This window comes from Bos indicus x Bos taurus, chromosome 5 (genome assembly GCF_003369695.1).
Source record: "Bos indicus x Bos taurus breed Angus x Brahman F1 hybrid chromosome 5, Bos_hybrid_MaternalHap_v2.0, whole genome shotgun sequence".
Classification (NCBI taxonomy): Eukaryota; Metazoa; Chordata; class Mammalia; order Artiodactyla; family Bovidae; genus Bos; species Bos indicus x Bos taurus.
Window position 1 is genome coordinate 86,042,862 of NC_040080.1, and position 25,512 is coordinate 86,068,373.

The following is a 25,512-nucleotide window of genomic DNA, read 5'->3' on the forward strand; positions in this document are numbered from 1 at the left end:
TGTTTTAATGAGCCCTGACTCTTGCATCTTCCCATGGATAGAAGAGCGCTAAATTTCTTGAGATGCTGCCTCTTGGGTTTGAAGCTCAATATTTCTAAGTCTACATGTATAAAGTGAACACTTATCAAAGAGGAACAAAGGAAGACAAATCTCAACATCTGGAAAGCTATCATTAATGGCAGACACTCCCAAAAAGATCCTTCTGACACAGCAATTAGAAGGGTCATTGTCCCTTTTCCCACAAGATTGTGGAATGGACTTTTGACAGCAGGGAATTGTATCCAGCAAGAGTAGATTTTGACTCCTGCATGCTAGATCTATCTTTTGTCGCTTTTTTGGTTATAATCACACATAAGGGCATGCCTTGCACATGGGCTTCCCTTGTGGCTTAGCTGGTAAGGAATCCGCCTGCAATGCAGAAGACCTGGGTTCAATCCCTGGGGTGGGATGATCCCCTGGAGAAGAAAGGAAAGGCTAAGTTCAGTCACTCAGTCATGCCTGACTCTTTGCAACCCCATGGACTGCAGCACACCAGGCTTTTCTGTCCATCAACAACTCCCAGAGTTTGCTCAAACTCATGTCTGTTCAGTCAGTGATGCCATCCATCCATCTCATCCTCTGTCATTCCATTCCCCTCCTGCCTTCAATCTTTCCTAGCATCAGGGTCTTTTCCAATGAGTCAGTTCTTCGCATCAGGTGGCCAAAGTACTGGAGTTTCAGCTTTAGATCATTCCTTCCAAAGAAATCCCAGGGCTGATCTCCTTCAGAATGGACTGGTTGGATCTCCTTGCAGTCCAAGGGACTCTCAAGAGTCTTCTCCAACACCACAGTTCAAAAGCATCAATTCTTCGGTGCTCAGTTTTCTTTATGGACCAACTCTCATATCCATACATGACTACTGGAAAAACCACAGCTTTGACTAGATGGGCCTTTGTCAGCAAAGTAATGTCTCTGCTTTTTAATATGCTGTACAGGTTGGCCACAGCTTTTCTTCGAAGGAGAAAGCATCTTTAAATTTCATGGCTGCAGGTATCATCGGCAGTGATTTTGAAGCCCAAAAAACTAGTCTCTCACTGTTTCCACTGTTTCCCCTTCTATTTGCCATGAAGTGATGGGACCGAATGCCATGATCTTAGCTTTCTGAAAGTTGCGTTTTATGCCAACTTTTTCATTCTCCTCTTTGACTTTCATCAAGAGGTTCTTTAGTTCTTCTTCGCTTCCTGCCATAATGGTGGTGTCATCTGCATATCTGAGGTTATCGATATTTTTCCCAGCAATCTTGATTCCAGCTTGTGTTTCATCCAGCCCAGCATTTCACATGATGTACTCTACATATAAGTTAAATGCTGGGAAAGGCTACCCACTCCGGTATACTGGCCCAGAGAATTCAGTCCATGGGTTCACAAAGAGTCGGACGCGATGAGCCACTTTCACTTTCACTTTCAATGGCATGCCTCAGGACTCTGCCCCCTCTTCCTGACCCGTAGATTAAATGCTTTTGTTTAGTTCACAGGGAAATAATCTGACCCTGCCCATCTATAAATAACTATAATAAACTAACACATTCCCTTGTGTAAGGCTTGCCATTCTAGGAGATATTTAGAAGAATTAAATGGTCTTTTAACTTTGTTTCCACACTTCCGCCCCATCTCAGATCCATAAAAGAACCTGGCATCCAGACCTTGACAAGATGGTTATTTTGAGGCATTAGTCTGTCACGTTCTCTGTTAGCCAGTTCTTTCCAAGTAAAGTTGTATTCTTTGCCTCAACACTTTGTCCCTCTGATTCATTGGCTTGTCACCCAATGACTCTGCCTGTCTGCAGAGTGAGCTTGGTCTCAGTAACAGAACCTGTGGAACAGTACAAAACCCTAACATTCACAGTGAGAACTTAAGCAAGTGAGGAAAATAAGTTTGGGATGGCAAGGGGATAAAGAAAGGACAGGAAAGGAAAGGAGAATAAGAAAAAGAAATAATTGCTGGAAACTCCCCAATTTGTTGAAAGACATAAACGTCTATATTCAAGGAGCTCACAGACATCACACAATTTAATTCCAATGAAATTCATTACTGGACAAATCACAGTCAAACTGTTGAAAATTACAAAGGAAAAATTTTACAAGTTGACTGAAATAATAATACGTTATTTATGAGGGGAAAGGAGGTTAATAATTTGAGTAACTTATTTCTGTCAGAAACAACATATGCCAGAAGTGAAACAGCATTCTTAGTTTAAAATGGAAAAGAATTTTAAGAATCCAGAACCTTCCAACTGTGAAATTATCCTTAGAGAACAAATATGGAATCAATGAAATTGAAAACAGAGAACCAGGGGAAAAAAAAAATCAATAAAACCAAAAGCTAATTCTTTCAAATGGTCAATAAAATTGAAACCTCTGGGAAGACTAATTTAGAAGAAGAGCACTGAACAGACCTGGTACTATTTAAAGAAACTGAATTTGTAGCTAAAAGTCTTCCGAAAAAGAAACCTCCAGGCCCAGCCAATTTCCCTTGTGAGTTCTACTATGCATTTGAAGAAATAACACAATCTACTTCCCAATTCATTTCATAAGTCCAGCATTAAAAATCAGACGAAGACAGTACAAGAAAAGAACAAATTGAATTTCACCAAAATAATCTACAATGCATACATTTACACAATGGAATACTACTCAGCCACAAAAACTAATGAACTGGTGGTTCACTCAACCACTCAGAAGAATCTTAAAGGTAATAAACTGTGTTAAAGAAGCCAGCCTCAAAAGGTTACATACTACATAACTGCATTTATATAACATTATCAAAACAGCAAAATGTAGTACTAAGGAACCGTTATCAGTGGCTGCCTGGGTTAGAAGGTTAAACTACAAACACAGCACAAGGGAGTTTTCTGGGGGTGATGGAACCATTCTGAATCCTGAGACTGGTGGTTGTAATAAAAAACCTATACATGCAATAAAATTCACAGAACTACATACCACAAAAAGGTCCATTTACTATATGTTAATAAGTGTCAAAACGTTTTCAAAGGTAAAGACTACCATGAGAGAGCAATTATGGGCTAGAATATCAATTTTTTTCAACAAAGGTACTGTTTTCACTGAAAACTTCACTCATACTCTCAGTTTTCAATCACCAACACAGAGATCACCCAAATTACATAGCCACATTTGGGCTTGAGAGGAGCTGGGTTCCTGCATTTCTATAGCACGGAAAGGTCTCACAGACAGCACATATCTATTGCTTTGGAAGAGAGAGATTAAAAGCAACAGATGCAACTTTGCAACCCCTCTAAATCCTAAGACAGAACTGTAAGAAGAGATTCGTTCTAAGGCCTTAGTGATTGTATAGAGCGAGCAGACTTTTCACTGTATGCAGGAAGACAAGCACTATAGCTGGCTTAGCTGGGTTACTCTTACTGATAGCTGTTCACTCTATGAGAAGAATATTCCTACAATGCAGTATTTTATCTTAAAAAAAAAAAAAATGAGTGCCTTCTACATACCTGGATAGTTTACCACAAAGAGTTTGATAAAGATACTGTAATGTATGACAGGTTTCCACTATATCTCCAAATAAGAAACAATTCTACAACAGTAGCATGTTACATGTCCTCCAATAACTTCAATACATACTTCGGCAATTCTTCTCTAATAAATCCGAGCCTTGACTAAGATATGAAGGAAGGAATAGAAGGAGGAAGTAATTACGTAATCTTCATTTGTCCTTGAAGATTCTCACCTCTATTTTCTCAAATCTATTTATTAAAGCATTAATTTAAATGATAAACGCAAACCAAAAGCTCTTAGATGTTTTGTTTCTTTCCATTAGCCATTCCTCAACATTTATTACCAGTCCACTGAAGGCATGAGTCTGGAAAAGTAGAGTTTACATTTAGAAGACTAAACCTGAGAAATCTGTATGCAGGTCAGGAAGCAACAGTTAGAACTGGACATGGAACAACAGACTGGTTCCAAATAGGAAAAGGAGTACGTCAAGGCTGTATATTGTCACCCTGCTTATTTAACTTCTATGCAGAGTACATCATGAGAAACGCTGAGCTGGAGGAAGTACAAGCTGGAATCAAGATTGCCGGGAGAAATATCAATCACCTCAGTTATGCAGATGACACCACCCTTATGGCAGAAAGTGAAGAGGAACTAAAAAGCCTCTTGATGAAAGTGAAAGAGGACAGTGAAAAAGTTAGCTTAAAGCTCAACATTCAGAAAACTAAGTTCATGGCATCTGGTCCCATCATGGGAAATAGATGGGAAAACAGTGGAAACAGTGGCTGACTATTTTTCCGGGCTCCAAAATCACTGCAGATGGTGACTGCAGCCATGAAATTAAAAGACGCTTACTCCTTGGAAGGAAAGTTATAACCCACCTAGACAGCATATTAAAAAGCAGAGACATTACTTTGCCAACAAAGGTCCATCAAGGCTATGGTTTTTCCAGTGGTCATGTATGGATGTGTGAGTTGGACTGTGAAGAAAGCTGAGCAGCAAAGAATTGATGCTTTTGAACTGTGGTGTTGGAGAAGACTCTCGAGAGTCCCTTGGACTGCAAGGAGATCCAACCAGTCCATCCTAAAGGAGACCAGTCCTGGGTGTTCACTGGAAGGACTAATGTTGAAGCTGAAACTCCAGTACTTGGCCACCTGATGCTAAGAGCTGACTCACTGGAAAAGACCCTGATGCTGGGAAAGATTGAGTACAGGAGGAGAAGGGGACAACAGAGAATGAGATGGTTGGATGGCATCACCGACTCAATGGACATGGGTCTGGGTAGACTCCGGGAGTTGGTGATGGACAGGGAGGCCTGGAGTGCTGCGGTTCATGGGGTCGCAAAGAGTCGGACACAACTGAGCGACTGAACTGAACTGAACTATTAGAGAGAAAAAAAAAAAAAACCCAAAAAGAATAATGCAGTTTTAAAGACAACTCACAACAAACCTCTCAGGAGAACTACAGGAGCTCTTGGGATCAGTAGCAATGTACCCTTATATGTGTAAGCAGAATGACCAAGAGGAAAGCGAATCCTGAGAGGGAGCATGGAAGTAGAGAAAGAATTACTATCTTTTTATACTTTTCTTCTAACCCCAAATAAGAAAACTAAACTATTTCTTTAATTTAACCTTTAATCTACCTTAGAGAGACTCCTGAATTAAAATGGTAACCCCAGTCTACCTATTTCTCATAAAAGATGGGAAAATTATGTAAAGTACAGGAAACATGTGCAAATAAATCCCAAGATTAAAGGAAAGGAAACACTGACAATAAAATACCATACACAAATGCTTGTTAGAGAGGAATGGAAATGGATTTCATCTATAGCAGTGGGGGAGGGAGGAGGACAAAGTTCAAAACATTGCTTCTGAAATACTGCTCAGTTCTGTTTAAACAAGACTTTAAAAATTACGTTACAGAATTTCAACTCCATAAATTAGTCTCAAGCACAGACGCTAAATGTCATTCCTTGACCAGTTCCTCAAGGAATGTCACTTTCTTTGTACTAATCCCTTCCAAGTTGGTATAAGTTGCTATAGTAAAACTAATACAGATGGGAGGGTGTGGGGAGAACTGTTTTGTGCAGTACAAAGGACATCCTCTCTCTCTATTCTAGCATGCCTATTGTCTGACTTTCTTAAATTCAACCTAAGTAGCTATCTCAGAGATAAACAAAATTTTATTCTGTTACATTAAGTGTACTATCAATGTTATCAGATCAATTTTTCACACGTAACTTAAAGCAGCATTTCACAATACTACTCCTATGATACAGTACTATTCTAACTTAGAAATATATTACTACATACTATGAAAACTTACTTAAAAAAAAAAAAAACACCACACACTCCTCCATGTTGGCATCAGGCATGGCAGATCCTGGGATTCTCTCTGCAATGTAATCTTATTACAAATGCTTCAAAAACCCCAAGAACTCGACTTGACTATGCTTTTCACACAGCTTCTAGCCGTTACTTTCTGATATGTCATAAGTTATTTAACTCTTACAGTAGTTTGTGAAGACGATATCTCCATTTTACATACAGTGAAAATAAGTAACTTGTCTGAGGTCACAAAGCCAGTGGTTAAGTAGGACTAGAACTCACTAGCCCTTTGCCAGAAAATAAAACAAGTATCAATCCAAGTCACTAGACATTAAAAATATTCAAGCAATGAGAAGCACTAACACATTTAATGACTCAAATGACTACAAAACTATTAAGCTGTTATCTGCGCTATTTGCGAGATAACCAGGATCCAGTACCATGCACCACACCTTAAAGTAAGTACCCAATAAACACTTTTGAATGAATGAATTATAAATATGTATAACAAACCTGTTTAACTCAATGAAATCATAGCCTTGTCTAACTCTATGAAACTATGAGCCATACTGCGTAGGGTCACCCAAGACGAACGGGTCATGGTAGAGAGTTCTGACAAAACGTGGTCCACAGGAAAAGGGAATGGCAAACCACTTCAGTATCCTTGCCTTGAGAACCCCATGAACAGTATGAAAAGGCAAAAAGATAGGACACTGAAAGATAAACTCCCCAAGTCAGTAGGTGCCCAATATGCTTCTGGAAAAGAGTGGAGAAATAGCTCCAGAAAGAACAAAGAGGCTGAGCCAAACGAAAACGATGTCCCATTGTGAATGTGACTGCTAATGGAAGTAAAGTCAGATGCTATAAAGAACAATACTGGACAGGAACTTGGAATGTTAGGTCCATAAATAAGGTAAATTAGAAGTAGTCAAACAGGAGATGGCAAGACTGAACATCGACATTTTAGGAATCAGTGAGATAAAATGGACAAGTTCAGTTCAGTCGCTCAGTCGTATCCGACTCTTTGCGACCCCATGAATCGCGGCACGCCAGGACTCCCTGTCCATCACCAACTCCCGGAGTTTACCCAGCCTCAAGTGCATTGAGTCGGTAATGCCATCCAGCCATCTCATCCTCTGTCGTCCCCTTCTCCTCCTGCCCCCAATCCCTCCCAGCATCAGGGTCTTTTCCAATGAGTCAACTCTTCCCATGAGGTGGCCAAAGTATTGGAGTTTCAGCTTTAGCGTCAGTTCTTCCAATGAACACGCAGTACTGATCACCTATAGGATGGACAGGTTGGACATCCCTGCAGCCCAAGGGACTCTCAAGAGTCTTCTCCAACACCACAGTTCTAAAGCATCAATTCTTCAGTGCTCAGCTATCTTTACAGTCCAATTCACACATCCATATATGACCACTGGAAAAACCATAGCCTTGACTAGATGGACCTTTGTTGGCAAAGTAATGTCTCTCCTTTTTAATATGCTGCCTAGGTTGGTCATAACTTTCCTTCCAAGGAGTGCCTTTTGTTCATGACAGCAATCACCATCTGCAGTGATTTTGGAGCCCCCCAAAATAAAGTCTGACACTGTTTCCACTGTTTCCCCATCTATTTTCCATAAAGTGATGGGACCAGATGCCATGATGTTCGTTTTCTGAATGTTGAGCTTTAAGCCAACTTTTTCACTCTCCTCTTTCACTTTCATCAAGAGGCTTTTTAGTTCCTCTTCACTTTCTGCCATAAGGGTGGTGTCATCTGCATATCTGAGGTTATTGATATTTCTCCCGGCAATCTTGATTCCAGCTTGCACATCTTCCAGCCCAGCCTTTCTCATGATGTACTCTGTATATAAGTTCAATAAGCAGGGTGACAATATACAGCCTTGACGTACTCCTTTTCCTATTTGGAACCAGTCTGTTGTGCCATGTCCAGTTCTAACTGTTGCTTCCTGACCTGCATATAGATTTCTCAAGAGGCAGGTCAGGTGGTCAGGTATCCCCATCTCTTTCAGAATTTTCCAGTTTCTTGTGATCCACAAAGTCAAAGGGCATAGTCAATAAAGCAGAGAATGATGTTTTTCTGGAACTCTCTTGCTTTTTTGATGATCCAGCAAATGTTGGCAATTTGATCTCTGGTTCCTCTGCCTTTTCTAAAACCAGCTTGAACATCTGGAAGTTCATGGTTCATATACTGCTGAAGCCTGGCTTGGAGAATTTTGAGCATTACTTTACTAGTGTGTGAGATGAGTGCATTTGTGCAGTAGTTTGAGCATTCTTTGGCATTGCCTTTCTTTGGGATTGGAATGAAGATGGACCTCTTCCAGTCCTGTGGCCACTGCTGAGTTTTCCAAATTTGCTGGCATATTGAGTGCAGCACTTTCACAGCATCATCTTTCAGGATTTGAAATAGCTCAACTGGAATTCCACCACCTCCACTAGCTTTGTTTGTAGTGATGCTTCCTAAGGCCCATTTGACTTCACATTCCAGGATGTCTGGCTCTAGGTCAGTGATCACACCATCGTGATTATCTGGGTCGTGAAGATCTTTTTTGTACAGTTCTTCTGTGTATTCTTGCCACCTCTTCTTAATATGTTCTGCTTCTGTTAGGTCCATACCATTTCTGTCCTTTATTGAGCCCATCTTTGCATGAAATGTTCCCTTGGTATCTCTAATTTTCTTGAAGAGATCTCTAGTCCTTCCCATTCTGTTGTTTTCCTCTATTTCTTTGCATTGATCACTGAGGAAGCCTTAAGAACAGTATGAAAAGGCCATGAAGAGTATGAAAAGGCAAAATGTTGGACACTGAAAGAGGAACTCCCCAAGTCGGTAGGTGCCGAATATGCTACTGGAGATCAGTGGAGAAATAACTCCAGAAAGAATGAAGGGATGGAGCCAAAGCAAAAACACCACCCAGTTGTGGATGGGACTGGTGACAGAAGCAAGGTCCGATGTTGTAAAGAGCAATATTGCATAGGAACCTGGAATGTTAGGTCCATGAATCAAGGCAAATTGGAAGTGGTCAAACAGGAGATGGCAAGAGTGGATGTCGACATTCTAGGAATCAGCGAACTAAAATGGACTGGAATGGGTGAATTTAACTCAGATGACCATTACATCTGCTACTGTGGGCAGGAATCCCTTATAAGAAATGGAGTAGCCATCATGGTCAACAAAAGAGTCCGAAATGCAGTACTTGAATGCAATCTCAAAAAGGACAGAAGGATCTCTGTTTGTTTCCAAGGCAAACCATTCAATATCATGGTAATCCAAGCCTATGCCCCAACCAGTAAAGCTGAATAAGCTAAAGTTGAAAGGTTCTATGAAGACCTACAAGACCTTTTACAACTAACACCTAGAAAAGATGTCCTTTTCATTATAAGGGACAGGAATGCAAAAGTAGGAAGTCAAGAAATACCTGTAGTAACAGGCAAATTTGGCCTTGGAGTACAGAATGAAGCAGGGCAAAGGCTAATTGAGTTTTGCCAAGAGGGTGTTTGGTCATAGCAAACACCCACTTCCAACAACACAACAGATGACTCTACACATGGACATCACCAGATGGTCAACACCGAAATCAGATTGATTATATTCTTTGCAGCCAAAGATGGAGAAGCTCTATACTGTCAGCAAAAACAAGACCGAGAGCTGACTGTGGCTCAGATCATGAACTCCTTACTGCCAAATTCAGACTTAAATTGAAGAAAGTAAAGAAAACCACTAGACCATTCAGGTATGACCTAAATCAAATCCCTTATGATTATACAGTGGAAGTGAGAAATAGATTTAAGGGACTAGATCTGATAGAGTGCCTGATGAACTATAGATCATGACATTGTATAGGAGACAGGGATCAAGATCACCCCCATGGAAAAGAAATGTAAAAAAGCAAAATGGCTGTCTGAGGAGGCCTTACAAATAGCTCTGAAAAGAAGAGAAGCGAAAAGCAAAGGAAAAAAGGAAAGATACAAGCATCTTAATGCAGAGTTCCAAAGATTAGCAAGGAGAGTTAAGAAAGCCTTCCTCAGTGATCAATGCAAAGAAATAGAGGAAAGCAACAGAATGGGAAAGACTAGAGATCTTTTCAAGAAAATTAGAGATACCAAGGGAACATTTCATGCAAAGATGGGCTCGATAAAGGACAGAAATGGTATGGACCTAACAGAAGCAGAACATATTAAGAAGAGGTGGCAAGAATACACAGAAGAACTGTACAAAAAAGATCTTCATGACCCAGACAATCACGATGGTGTGATCACTCACCTAGAGCCAGATATCCTGGAATGTAAAGTCAAGTGGGCCTTAGAAAGCATCACTACGAACAAATGGACCAGAATGGGTGAATTTAATTCAGATGACCATTGTATCTACTACTATGGGCAAGAATCCCTAAGAAGACATGAAATAGCCCTCACAGTCAAGAAAAGAGTCCAAAATGCAGTATTTGGATGCAATCTCAAAAACGACAGAATGACCTCTGTTCGTTTCCAAGGCAAAACATTCAACATCACAGTATCCAAGTCTACGCCCCAACCACTAATGCCAAAAAAGCTGAAGTTCAACAATTCTATGAAGACCTATAAGACCTCCTAGAACTAACACCCAAAAAAGATGTCCTTTTCATCATAGGGGACTGGAATGCAAAAACAGGAAGTCAAGAGACACCTAGAATAATAGGCAAGTTTGGCCTGGGAGTACAAAATGAAGCAGGGAAAAGGCTAACAGAGTTTTGCCAAGACAATGCACTGGTCAAAGCAAACAGCCTCTTCCAACAACACAAGAGGCAACTCTACACATGGACAACACCAGATGGTTAATACAGAAATCAAATTGATTATACTCTTTGTAGCCGAAGATGGAGAAGCTCAATACAGTCAGCAAAAACGAGACCAGGAGCTGACAGTGGTTCAGAGCATGAACTCCTTATTGCAAAATTCAGACTTAAATCGAAGAAAGTAGGGAAAACCACTAGACCATTCAGGTATGACCTAAATCAAATCCCTTCTGATTATACAGTGGAAGTGACAAATAGATTCAAGGGATTAGATCTGATAGAGTGCCTGAAGAACTATGGATGGAGGTTCATAACAGTATACAGAAGGTGGTTATCAAAACCATTCCCAAGAAGAAGAAACACCAAAAGGCAAAATGGTTGTCTAAGGCCTTAAAAATAGCTGAGAAAAGAAGAGAAGTGAAAGGCAAATGAGAAAAGGAAAGATATATCCATCTGAATGCAGAGTTCCAAAGAATAGCAAAAAGAGAGAAGAAAGCCTTCTCAAGTGATCAATGCAAAGAAATTGAGGAAAGCAATACAAGGGGAAAGACCAGAGAACTCTTCAAGAAAATCAGAGATACCAAGGGAACATTTCTGCAAAGATGGGCACAATAAAGGACATTATGGACCTAATAGAAGCAGAAGATATTAAGAGGTGGCAAGAATACACTGAAGAACTATACAAAACAGATCTTCATGACCCTGATAACCACGATGGTGTGCTCACTCACCTAGAGCCAGACATCCTGGAATGCCAAGTGGGCCTTAGGAAGCATCACTACAAACAAAGCTAGTGGAGGTGATGGAATTCCAGTTGAGCTATTTCAAATCCTAAAAGATGATGCTGTGAAAATGTCACATTCAATATACCAACAAATTTGGAAAATTCAGCAGTGGCCACAGGACTGGAAAAGGTCCGTTTTCATTCCAATCCCAAAGAAAGGCAATGCCGAAGAATGCTCAAACTACCGCACAATTGCACTCATCTCACACACTAGTAAAGTAATGCTCAAAATTCTCCAAGCCAGGCTTCAGCAATACATGAACCATGAACTTCCAGATGTTCAAGCTGGTTTTAGAAAAGGCAGAGGAACCAGATACGAAATTGCCAACATCTGCTGGATCATACAAAAGGAAAGAGAATTCCAGAAAAACATGTACTTCTGCTTTATTGACTACGCCAAAGCCACTGACTTTGCGGATCACAACAAACTGTGGAAAATTCTGAAAAAGATAGGAATACCAGACCATGTTACCTGTCTCCTGAGAAATCTCTATGCAGATCAAGAAGCAACAGTTAGAACCAGACATGGAAAAACGGGACTGGTTCCAAATCAGAAAAGGAGTATGTCAAGGCTGCATCTTGTCACCTTGTTTAACTTATATGCAGAGTACATAATGAGAAATGCCAGGTGGGATTAATTACAAGCTGGAATCAAGATTGCAGGGAGAAATACCAATAACCTCAGATATGCAGATGATACCACCCTTATGGCAGAAAACGGAGAACTAAAGAGCCTCTTGATGAAAGTGAAAGAGGAGAGTGAAAAAGCTGACTTAAAACTCAACATTAAAAAGACTAAGATCACAACATCAGGTCCTACCAGTTCACAGTAAATAGATGGGGAAACAATGGAAACAGTGAAAGACTCTATTTCCTAGGGCTCCAAAATCACTTCAGATGGTGACTGCAGCCATGAAATTAAAAGACACTTGCTCCTTCAAAGAAAAGCTGTGACCAACCTAGACAGTGTATTAAAAAGCAGAGTCATTAACTTTACTGACAAGGGTCTGTCTAGTCCAAACTATGATTTTTCCAGTAGTCATGTATGGATGTGAGAATTGGACCATAAAGAAAGCTGAGCACCAAAGAACTGATGCTTTTGAACTGTGGTGTTGTAGAAGACTCTTGAAAGTCCCTTGGATTGCAAGAAGATCAAACCAGCCAATCCTAAAAGAAATCAGTCCTGAATATTAATTGGAAGGACTGATGGTGAAGCTAATGCTCCAATGGTTTGGCTACCAGATGCAAAGAACCAACTCACTGGAAATACCCTGATCCTTGGAAAGATTGAAGGCAGGAGGAAAAGGGGACAATAGAGGATGAGATGTTTGGACAGCGTCATTGGCTCGCTGGACATCAGTTTCAGCAAGCTCAGGGAGTCGGTGATGGATATGGAAACCTGGCGTGCTACAGTCCACGGGGTCGCAAAGAGTTGGACAAGACTGAGCAACTGGACTAAAAAACAACCTTAGGTAATATTTAGTCAGCACATTTGTCAGGCATGATCTTAAATTTAATATATGCATGTTATGTTCCATGGAGAAAAGGCAACACTGCTGAAATGAATAGGAAGACAGAGGTTCTCAGCAGATAAACTATATTTTTTTTAAAAAGAAAGAAAGAAATGAAAATTTTAGAACTGAAAAACACAATGTCTGAAATAAGATCTTAAAAACAGGATGGAAATGTAAAGGAATGAGTCAGTAAATGTGAAGATACAGTATTAGAAATGATCTGATATGAAGAACAGATAAATAAAAGACTGAAAGAAAATGAAGAGTCTCAGGCTCCTATGGACAATATCCAAAGTTCGAGTCATGCCCAGAAAAAGGAAAAAGATTGGTACAGAAAAATATATTTGAAGAAATAATGTTCAAAAAAACTCTCTAACTTGGTGAAAGGCACAAATTTAAAAATTCACAAAGTTCAGTGTGCATCAAATAGGATTAACTCAAAAGAAAGATCAAAGAAATAAAAATGGAAAAGACATTTCAGTTAAGAAAAACAAAGAGAATTTATCACCAAAAGGGCTACTTAAAAGAAGTGCTTCAGGCTGAAAAGATATGACACAAGAAACAAAACTGAAATTTCATTAACAAAGAACAACAAGAAAATACCAAATATTTAGGAATATATGAGATTTTTTTTCTCCTTTCAAGTCCTTTAAAAAATATATAATTATTTAAAGCAAAAGCTATGTTTCATCCCTAGACCTAACAGAATCATAGACATCAACAAACTTGGAGCACAGAATTAGAGGTAGAGAGAATGATTACTTTATATCAGGAAATGAACTAAATACTCTGGCACACTTCTGCACATTTAAACACCAAGCCACAGTACATTAAAAAAATTAAAACACCTATCAATATTACAACACTGCTTAAAAGGCTTTAAAATCATTCACTAAACAGAGCTAACTTAAAGTTATAAAAGACAGAGATGGAGTTAGGTGCTATTACCACCAGACTCAGGTAAACATTACTTAAAATAGGTGAGGAAACCGTGTGTGTGCTCACTAGGTCAGTTGTGTCCAACTCCCTGTGGCCCCATGAACTGTAGTCTGCCAGGTTCCTCTGCCCATGGAATCTTCTAGGCAAGATACTGGAGTGGGGTGCCATTTCCTACTCTAAGGAATCTTCCTGACCCAGGGATCCAACTGGTGTCTCTTGTGTGTCCTATACTGGCAGGCAGATTCTTTACAACTAGCGCCACTACTGATAGTCACCTACGAGAGGTGACAATCAGTATTTGGGATGATCAGTATTCAGAGCCGGGTATGATCGACTCCAAAACCTATATAAACAGAAAACTGATTTTTAACCTTACTGTTAAGATTACAGTAAAAAAAAAAAAAAAACCCTCCCTTAAAAGTATATCTGAGGGGTTTCCCTGGTGGCTCAGTGGTAAAGAATCTGTCAATGCAGCAGACACAGGTTGGATCACTGATCTAGAAGATTCCAGGTGCCACAGAGAAAATAAGCCTGTGCACTACAACTACAAAGCCCATAAACCTCAACTACTCAAGCCTAAGCACCTAGAGCCTGTGCTCCACAAAAGAAGCCACCACAATGGAAAGCCCACACAATGCAACTAATGGGTAACCCCAGCTCGCTGCAACTAAAAAGCCTATGCAGCAACAGAGCTCCAGCACAGCCAGAAATTAATAATTTTTTAAAAATACATCTGAGAACTCTAGGGTAAATAAAGAAATAAGGAGAAAGATTAGTCTTATCACTAAGAGATGTGAGAATCTCAGGAGGGTTTATATTAAAACTTGAGAACAAATTTCTCTTAATTTTCACTAAAATTGTTGGTACAATAATCTTTTGTAATTTACTTGTAAAAACAAGTAAGTATAATCTTTAAAAGTACATATCTGCTGCTGCTAAGTCGCTTCAGTCGTGTCCGACTCTGTGCGACCCCACTGACGGCAGCCCACCAGGCTCCCCCATCCCTGCGATTCTCCAGGCAAGAACACTGGAGTGGGTTGCCATTTCCTTCCCCAATGCATGAAAGTGAAAAATAAAAGTGAAGTCGCTCAGTCGTGTCCAACTCTTCGCGACCCCATGGACTGCAGCCTACCAGGCTCCTCCGTCCATGAGATTTTCCAGGCAAGAGTACTGGAGCGGGTTGCCACTGCCTTCTCTGAAAAGTACATGTCCGTATGTTGCAATTCCACCTGGATGTGTTAGAAGCTAAGTCTGTGGGCAAAGTGTCCATACAAGCGATGGTGAGACGGCCTAGAATGAGGTATTAGAACTCAAGCAGAATGGCAAGATGCTCTGCACGAGGTATGAGAGAAGCCTGGAATGAGGACTGCATCCTGGTACAAGGTGTCAGAGCCCTAGTAGAGTGAAAATGTTATGCAAGACAGGGGAGGGAGCAGCAATGGCAGTGGGAAACTGGCTACGTAGCTGGGATTGATCCTATAAGTAAATAACTACGGGTAATGGGAGGTAAGTAATTCCTTTTAAGAAAAGGGAGTTATAAACTTTGAGAAAGAGAAAACTGAAAAAAAAAAAAAAAAACTCTGTTTATTGGAAAAACTGGCACCAACTCATGGTTTTTTATATATAGATGGAGATACAAATATAACAACAAAATCTTGGTTTCTGAATACCTTTCTCCACTCAAAGAAACCACACGTTGGAGAAATGGTTGATTCCAGGGCTATGGCAAGGAAAGTTTAAGGTAAGCCTGGAACATTTTCTTTTCAAAAATTAAGGAGTGCTCAAAGCAAGTCAGAAGAACACAGAAACTAGCTTGAAGTGGCTTTCACTAGCCAAAGCTGGGACAATCTGAGAATCAACAAACAGCAAGTTTGATAAGGATTGAGCTTAACATAATCTCAAAATACTTTCCCACAAAGTACTTATTAATTACTAAAAAGGAGGGAAACTTTTCAGTAAAGAGGCTTGTGAGACTTCACCTTAAGTGATCAAAATGCACATCATCAGTAAGGGGACAAATAAAACTATGCCATTTGACAGGATGTAACATGAACACAGTATCATCACGGTGGTACTCCTATCAAAAATGCACAATCTGAATCCAACCACAAGGAGACATCAGTTCAGTTCAGTTCAGTCGCTCAGTCGTGTCCGACTCTTTGCGACCCATGAATCGCAGCACACCAGGCCTCCCTGTCCATCACCAACTCCCGTATTTCACTCAAACTCACGTCCATCAAGTCAGTGATGCCATCCAGCCATCTCATCCTCTGTCGTCCCCTTTTCCTCCTGCCCCCAATCCCTCCCAGCATCAGGGTCTTTTCCAATGAGTCAGTTCTTCGCATCAGGTGGCCAAAGTACTGGAGTTTCAGCTTTAGCATCATTCCTTCCAAAGAAATCCCAGGGCTGATCTCCTTCAGAATGGACTGGTTGGATCTCCTTGCAGTCCAAGGGACTCTCAAGAGTCTTCTCCAACACCACAGTTCAAAAGCATTAATTCTTCGGCACTCAGCTTTCTTCAAAGTCCAACTCTCACATCCGTACAGGTAAATCCAAATCATTGGACATTTTACAATAAAACTAACCTTTAATCTTTTTAAGTGTCAGGGCCATGAAAATCAATGAAAGACTGAGAAATTGTTCTAGGCTGAAGCAATGTAAAAAGACATTATAATTAAATAAATGCAACAGAAAATTCTGAACCGTATCATTTTGTTACAGAGGAAATCACTAAGAAAACTGGCAAAACCTGGATGACGTCTGAGTAGATGGTAGTAATATACCAATATTAATTTCCTAAGCTTAATATTGTTTCTGTAATAGAATGTCCCTGTCCTTGATTGGCGCAATGAGACTACAATCTACAACTTACTCAGTTTTTTGCACTAACTTTTGTGAAAGTTTGAGACTTAAAAAAATGATTACCCAAAATATTCCCTTACAGCATCTAAAGCTAGAATATAAGCAAAACAGTACTCCTTTTAAAGAAAATGTGTTTCCATCTATTATTATACAGGAAACAACTCTATTATTTATGGGATTCTTTTGATCTATATCTGCACTGTCCAGTACAGTACCACTGTTCTGTTTCCCATTGCACTGACCACATTTCAAATGTTGCACACTTGAACACAGTAGTAGTCACTACTACTTCAGTTACTATCAACTACTACATAGGGGAGCAGAGATACAGAACACTTTCATCATCACAGCAACATCTACTACTAGACAACACTGATGCAGAGTTTGGGAAGTCAACAGATGTAATATCTAACTAAAGGCCAAAGACTCAGACAGACGTGGGCATAGATTCTTAGCAACTGCTCTCACACTTAACAAGTCATTTGACTTCTCCAGAGCCTCTGACTCCTTTCTGTAAAACAGATTAATGCACCCAGCACTGCAAGGCTTCTGAAAACATCAAATGAAAATTAATACAAAATGTCTAGAACACAATAGTTGGCACACAGTATATATGATAAACAATAACTGTGGGCAAGAATCCCTTAAAACAAATGAAGTAGGCATCATAGTCAACAAGAGAGTCTGAAATGCAGTACTTGGATGCAATCTCAAAAAGGACAGAAGGATCTCTGTTCATTTCCAAGGCAAACCATTCAATATCACAGTAATCCAAGTCTATGCTCCGACCAATAATGCTGAAGAAGCTGAAATTGAACAGTTCTACGAAGACCCACAAGACCTTCTAGAACACCCAAAAAAGATGTTCTTTTCATTATAGGGGACTGGAATGCAAAAGTAGGAAGTCAAGAAATATTTGGGAGTAAACAGGAAAATTTGGCCTTGGAGCACAGAATGAAGCAGGGCAGAGACTAGCAGAGTTTGGCCAAAAGAAACACACTGGTCATAGCAAAGAACCTCTTCCAACAACACAAGAGATGACTCTACACATGGACATCACTAGATGGTCAATACAGAAATCAAATTGATTATATTCTTTGCAGCCAAAGATGGAGAAGCTCTATGCAGTCAGCAAAAACAAGACCCGGAGCTGAGTGTGGCTTAGATCATGAACTCCTTACTGCCAAATTCAGACTTAAATTGAAGAAAGTAGGGAAAATCACTAGACCATTCAGGTATGACCTAAATCAATTCCCTTACAAGTATACAATGTAAGTGACAAATAGATTCAAGGGATTAGATCTGATAGAAGAACTATGAGTGGAGGTTCATGACATTGTACAGGAGGTAGTGATCAAGACAATCCCAAGAAGGAAAATGCAAAAAGGCAAAATGGTTGTCTGAGGAGGGTTTACAAATAGCTGTGAAAAGAAGAGAAGCTAAAAGCAAAGGAGAAAAGAAAACATATACCTATTTGAATGCAGAGTTCAAAGAACAGCAAGGAGAGATAAGAAAGCCTTCCTCAGTGATCAATGCAAAGAAAGAGGAAAACAATAGAATGGGAATGACTAGAGATCTCTTCAAGAAGATTAGAGATACCAAGGGAACATTTCACACAAAGTTGGGCACAATGGAGGACAGAAATGGTATGGACCTAACAGAAGCAGAAGATATTAGAAGAGGTGGCAAGAATACACAGAAGAACTCTACAAAAAAGATCTTCATGACCCAGATAACCACCATGGTGTGATCACTCACCTAGAACCAGACATCGTGGAGTGCAAAGTCAAGTTAGCCTTAGGAAGCATCACTAGGAACAGAGCTAGTGGAGGTGATGGAATTTCAGTTGAGCTATTTCAAATCCTAAAAGATGATGTGGTGAAAGTGCTGCACTCAGTATGACAGCAAATTTGGAAAACTCAACAGTGGCCCCAGGACTGAAACAGACAGTTTTCCTTCCAATCTCAAAGAAAGGCAATGCCAAAGAATGCTCAAACTACCGCACAATTTCACTCCTCTCACACGCTAGCAAAGTAATGCTCAAAACTCTCCAAGCCAGGCTTCAACAGTACATGAACCATGAACTTCCAGATGTTTAAGCTGGTTTTAGAAAGGGCAGAGGAAACAGAGATCAAATTGCCAACATCTGCTGGACCATCAAAAAAGCAAGAGAGTTCCAGAAAAACATGTACTTCTGCTTTATTGACTATGCCCTTTGACTTTGTGGATCACAAGAAACGGTGGAAAATTCTCAAAGAGATGAGAATACCAGACCACCTGACCTGCCTCCTGAGCAATCTGTACACAAGTCAAGAAGCAACAGTTAGAACTGGACATGGAACAACAGACTGGTTCCAAATCAGGAAAGGAGTACATCAAGGCTGTATATTGTCACCCTGCTTAGTTAACTTATATGCAAAGTACATCATGAGAAACGCTGGGCTGGATGAAACACAGGCTGGAATCAGGATTTGCAGGGAGGTATCAATAACCTCAGATATGCAGATGACACCACCCTTATGGCAGAAAGCGAAAAAGAACTAGATAGCCTCTTGATGAAAGTGAAAGAGGAGAGTGAAAAAATTGGCTTAAAACTCAACATTCAGAAAACTAAGATCACGGCATCTGGTCCCATCACTTCGTGGCAAATAGATGGGGAAACAATGGAAACAGTGACAGACTTTATTTTGGGGGGCTTCAAAATCGCTGCAGATGGGGACTGCAACCATGAAATTAAAAGATGCTTGCTCCTTGGAAGAAAAGTTATGACCAACCTAGACAGTATATGAAAAAGCAGAAACTCTACTTTGCCCACAAAGGTCAGTCTAGTCAAAGCTATGATTTTTCCAGTAGTCATGTATGGATGTGAGAGTTGGACCATAAAGAAAGCTGAGTGCCAAAGAAATGATGCTTTTGAACTGTGGTGTTGGAGAAGACTCTTCAGAGTCCCTTAGACTGCAAGAAGATCCAACCAGTCCATCCTAAAGGAGATCAGTCCTGGGTGTTCATTGGAAGGACTGATGTTGAAGCTGAAACTCCAATGCTTTGGCCACCTGATGCGAAGAGCTGACACATCTGAAAATACCCTGATGCTGGGAAAGATTGAAGGTGAGAGGAGAAGGGGATGGCAGAGGATGAGATGGTTGGATGGCATCACCGACTCAATGGACATGAGTTTGAGCAAGCCCCGGGAGCTGGTGATGGACAGGGAAGCCTGACGTGCTGCAGCCCATGGGATCAAAAAGAGTCAGACTCGACTGAGCGACTGAACTGAAGTCTCTTCTATAATGTGACTGGATGATTTCTTAACCTTTGATCTCAGTTATTTTAGATCTAGTTAAGCAATTTCAGGAGCATCAGTTTGAAAATAAGCTTACTATCCTGCTTGTTCAAAAGGCTAATGAGCTCCATGTTGTTAAATGCAAAGAAAAATCTTTCTTCTCTTTTTTCTGACCTTGCCATGCAGCTCGTGGGACTTGTTTCCTAACCAGGGATCGAACCTGGGTCCTGGGCAGTGACAGTGAGGAATCCTAACCACTGGACTGCCAAACAATTTCCCAAAGAAAAATCTGTTAGTTCTCACTTTACTCAACTCTGATCATCACTTGACCCTAATGACTACTCTCCCCTTAAAATACTCTCTTCCTTTGGTTTCTGTAATACCCTCAACTCCTATTTCTCTGTCCTTCACAGATTCTTTGGGAGCTCACATTCCTCTAACAACTTTTTTTTTTAAATGCTAGAGGCTACTGTGATTCCATTTTAGCAGCTCTTTTTCCCAAGTTATAGACTTTTCCCTAAACAATTTCATCTATAGTTTCAACTATCTATATGCTGCTGCTGCTGCAGCTAAGTCACTTCAGTTGTGTCCGACTCTGTGCAACCCCACAGAGGGCAGCCCACCAGCCCATACCTCTCCTTTGAAATTCAGAATCAAGTATCTAATTGCCTACAGAAATATCCATGTGAAAGCTCCAAAGCTCAAACCCACTAGTCAGAAGAACCCTGGTCTTTTTTTTGGTACCACCATCAACTCATCCATTTAACTCAGGAGTCATCTTTGAAATTTCTCTCTCCTTCACCTTCAATCCACTGAGTGTGGCCTGACGATCACACGTTTGTCCATCTCCACATTTCTCATCCTAATTCAAGCTATCCTCATCTACTCTGGACTGCTACTGCAAAAGTCTTTACTAATGTCTCCATATCCATTCTTGCCGTCTCTCCTTCCTTTCAATACACATCACCACAATCGTAGTTCTGCCTTCTGGGACTACCAAAAAACAAGACTAACCTGACTTCTAAATGACAACATTTCAAAGAATAACAAAGTTATACCACTCCACTCTTAGCCAAGCATTCTTAGTTTTCTCTATATTCTGACAAATCACTTTCAAGATCACATTCTGTCATACTGTCCCTTAAACTGACTTAATGCATGGATATAAGTAATCTAGCAGTGTATACAAAAGAATGAAACTTGCATAGTCTCAAATTTCAAACCACAATTACTATTTTTAATGTTTTTATGTTTTTAGCTGAAAGCACGTTAATATTTGTTAAGTACCTACTATATATAAGACATTGTTCAGTGTTCAGGGACAAAACAGTGACCCAAACTGACAAACCTCATTCTTACAGAACTTGCTTTAAAGAGAAAAATACAATAAACTTAAGTTAGTAAATTATACAGCATCTTAGAAAATGTTAAGTGCTATGGAGAAAAACCTGGCTTAAAAAGGGCTAAGAAATGTAGGAGGATGGCCTGACGCTTTAAGAGTAGTCAAAGAAAATCTCAGTAGTAGAGAAGTGTGGCTAGAGAAACTGAAGTCAGAGAGGAGGAGACTTTTTTGAGACCTTTTTTGAGACCTTTTTTGAGACTTTTTTGAGACCTTTTTTGAGACCTTTTTTGAGACTTTTTTGAGACCTTTTTTGAGACCTCAGACCCTGGCAGACCATAGTAAGAGCTATGTATTTAACTATGACTGAGAAGGGAAGCCATTTGAGAAGAGAAGTGACAGGATCTGATGTATTTTATCAGGATCACTCTGGCTGCTGAGTGTTAAAGACTCTAGGTTAACAAAGGTCATAGTGAAACATCTCAGAATGTTTTTCTGTTAAGTGAGAGATGACAGTGTTGTTTTTACATTTTATATTGAACTTTTATGTGCACTGCTGCTGCTGCTAAGTCGCTTCAGTCGTGTCCGACTCTGTGCAAACCCATAGACGGCAGCCCACCAGTTTCCCCCGTCCCTGGGATTCTCCAGTTAAGAACACTGGAGTGGATTGCCATTTCCTTCTCCAATGCATGAAAGTGAGAAGTCAAAGTGAAGTTGCTCAGTCTTGTCTGACTCTTTGCGACCCCATGGACTGCAGCAAAGCCAACAACTTAAAAAAAAAAGCAAAGTGAGGACCATAACAATGAAAAGAGGAGCACTGGGAACAGCAATAAAATGACACAGGATATTTTAACTCCAGGCTCTACTCAGTGCTACTAAAAGTTTATCACCATTTATCACTGAATTTCCCAAATTGGGAAAACTCAAGGACGGCATCTACTAGCCAAAGCACTATATTAAAAACTTTTTTGTCAGTTCTGCCTAAATATCTTAGTTCACTAGCAGTATGACAAAGATATTAAAATGTAACCCAAAATGACTGAAAAACACTCAACTCGTAGACACTGTGTGTGTAACAGATTCAAGGTAAAGCTATTAACTTATTCTTTGAGACAGGGGATATAATTAAGATTATTTCACCGGGGAAGTAAAGTCAAGATTCAATTCATATCACTAAAAGACAATGGTAAATGATGGCAGAGCTTATTCTAAAAGGAACTTACAATGAAAATTATTCTAAGGCTGACTCCTCATTATTTTTGTACTTGCCATTCTCCTTGGCTAGGTTTTACAGCTATGTCTCACTGATGAAACTAAAAAAAAAAAGTTTAAGTATTAGGTAGATGAGTAATATAATTCTACACTTTCTAATTACTAAAAGATGCTACTGGTAACAGCACTGATTCATCCTACCTCTGATTAACAGCATAACTTTTCAAGAAAATTGCCTGAAGTACTGGTTAGGGCCCAAAGGATTATAGGGAAGCTGAATGACCCCTGAAAAGTTTCAATGTTAACCCATGAAACCTGTTACTACCACCTAAAAGCATACAAAAATACTCCCCTTAAAAACTTTTCCATGACTTAAGTTTCAAGTAGCATATTTAGGAACAATTTTTCATTTTCTTCCAGTTTTCTTCCCCCTCAACGTAGTGAAAATGTCTTTATAGCATAAGTACACTTGAGTAAGCAGAGATCCAAATCCTACTCTGCCAAAATTTTAAGAGGGACTCAAATTCTCAAGCAGAAAGGTAACTAGCTCAACGTAAAATGTACTGATTACTAAAATACTTGCAAGCACCAAACAAGAAAATATAGTGGAAAAAAAATGCAGTTACAATAAGAATTGCTAATCTTTAAAAAATTCTTCATATTGCATAAACGAAATACAAAGTAAACTCAGATTACCTTTCACAATAGTAAAACAAAAGAAATCAAAAGACAATTTCATTTCTTCTGCCAGTTCGTTAAAATAACAAAAACTAAAGTCCCACAAACTTTATTGCAGCTCTTAGCAAACAGCAAAAAAGTCAAATGATTAGGCCAACTGCCAAAGAAACAGGGAAGAGAAAGCAATAGTGTGGGAAAAGACTTGATTACCTATCAAAATTTTAATACCAATAAAACACAAAACCCACATTTAAGAATGTACTTCAATATCCTGCTGAGGAAGTAGTCATATGAACGAAATCAACTTTTGTTTTATAATGAAAAAACGCATCTATTAAACATGCTTTTTCCAATTTTCACTGAATTTCCCACATTGGGAAAACTGAAGGACGGCATCTACTAGCCAAAGCACTATATTAAAAACTTTTTTGTCAGTTCTGCCTAAATATCTTAGTTCACTAGCAGTATGACAAAGATATTAAAATGTAACCCAAAATGAATGAAAAACGCTCAACTCGTAGACACTGTGTGTATAACAGGGTACAGAAATACTTTGAGAATATTTTAAAATTCCATATTCGTATATAAATTCAACTACTCTTAAATCTGGCGCTTACTTTCAGAACAATTTTTCAAAATGGGGGGAGAGAGCAAGACGGCCAGACATCCCTAAGAAATGTCTTTAAGGAGCGATTGATGGAGCCAAGTTGAGACCTCCCGCCCTCTCATCAGACGGGGAAACTGGTTTAAGAATCGGAGGTGGGAGAAGAGTTTGAAATTCAGAGCATGGGGTAACGCGGATGCTCTGAAACGCCGGCTCTTCCCTAGTCGCGCACTCCGAGAGGTCACCGCGCAGTAAAGTTTGGTTTCACAAACGGGCTTGGACGCTATTGACAAAAGCAAAGTCTCCCAAGTCAAGAGAGCTGGGGCCGGGGAGCGCCCGGAAGCCCAGCAGGACACAGTGTCCCGCAAGGACAGGGTTGGACGTGTGGCGACCCTGCCGCGGAGAACCCTAGCCTCAACCCACTCCCCCAGGACCCCGGGCGGGGACAGGAGCCGCCGGCGGAGGCGGCGGGTAGGCCACAAGGAGGAAATGGGACGGGGTACCGACAGCGAGGCGGTGGCGGCCGACACGGGGCCGCCCTCGCGGGGGTGGCGAGAGGAACTGGGGGCCTCCCCGCCTCAGCCTCCCCCGCCTCGAGAGGCGGCTCCAACTTTCCTCCGAGCGCAGAACGCCGCCTGGGCCGCGCGAGATTCCGAAACTTTGTCCGCCCTCCCATCGCCCCGGGCCCCCCTCTCCCCCACTCCGCCAGTCCGTACACCCCACCCCGCAGCGACAGCTGCCTGCGCCCGTCCGCCCCCGGGGTCGGCCCGTGTTTACCTCAGGCCGAGGTCGAGGCGCAGGCTCCGGCGGCGGCGGCAGCCCCACTGCAGGTCCCCAGGTTCCCGTCACGCCGCCGCCAAGTTCCCCAACATGGACTCCGTCCGCTTCGAGGTATTCCGGGGGCGCTGAGGCGCCGGCTCTGCTGGCTGGCGCGGGAGGTGGCGACGGTGGAGCAGGGAGCGGACCCGGGCTGCGCTGCTCCGCGCGGCTTGCGCCACCGCTGCTCCCCCTCCCCCCGCCCCGTCTGGCCTCCTCCCGCTCCGCTCCGCGCGTCCCCTTCCCCCTCCCCCGCTCCCCTCCGCTAAGCCGCGCCGCCACAGGTCGGCGCGCTACGGTGACGCCGGCGGCGGCGGCGGCGGACCCTCCGCGCTTTCCCTACTCGCTCGCACTGGCCCTGCGTGCACGACTGCAGCGCTCAACCAGACCTCAGGGGGGCGCTGGCAATCCACCGTTTACGACGGAAGAACGTGACGGGCGGAGTCAAGTCACGCGGCATGCGAGCAGGAGGGAGGGCCCCAGCTAGTGGCGCGGGCTTCTGGGAAACGTCCTTAACGCCCGGCTCGCCTCCCACGCCGCAGGTTCTGCGCCTGCGCGGCGCGCTGGAGTCAGCCCTGCGTTGCCGGCTGTACACCTCAAGCTGTAGAAGACAGTTAAGAAGGCTCTCGGGGAACAGGACATGAGGTGCTTTGTGCGGCCTTTACTATCCTATCTGATATTGAAAACAGTGTTTTGTTGTTTGGCGGTGGATTGAGTTTTAGTCCTGCAGCGTTACCCGCCTGAACTACATCCTGCGGGGAGGCTGAAGTGGCCCCAACTTGTAAGCTCACCTCTTTCTTCCCGCCCAGTGGGCATTTTTAAAAAGCTTTGAAGAGGTATCCTACGTGACTCATCAAGCCTAGGCTTGTCCCCGTGTCTA

At 41.4% G+C, this 25,512-nt stretch overlaps 1 protein-coding gene across 2 annotated transcripts in view; it reads right to left on the bottom strand.

Moving 5' to 3' along the window:
* The window catches only part of SCAF11 (SR-related CTD associated factor 11), a 95,408-nt gene extending 70,495 nt beyond the window's left edge, over positions 1 to 24,913 (bottom strand). The window contains exon 1 of one of the 2 annotated variants that reach the window (XM_027542649.1): positions 24,594 to 24,913. The gene's annotated coding sequence lies outside the window, so the exon portion shown is untranslated. The remainder of the gene's footprint in view (positions 1 to 24,593) is intronic. The other variant, XM_027542650.1, reaches the window with a different exon arrangement.
* Positions 24,914 to 25,512: the final 599 nt, after the last annotated feature.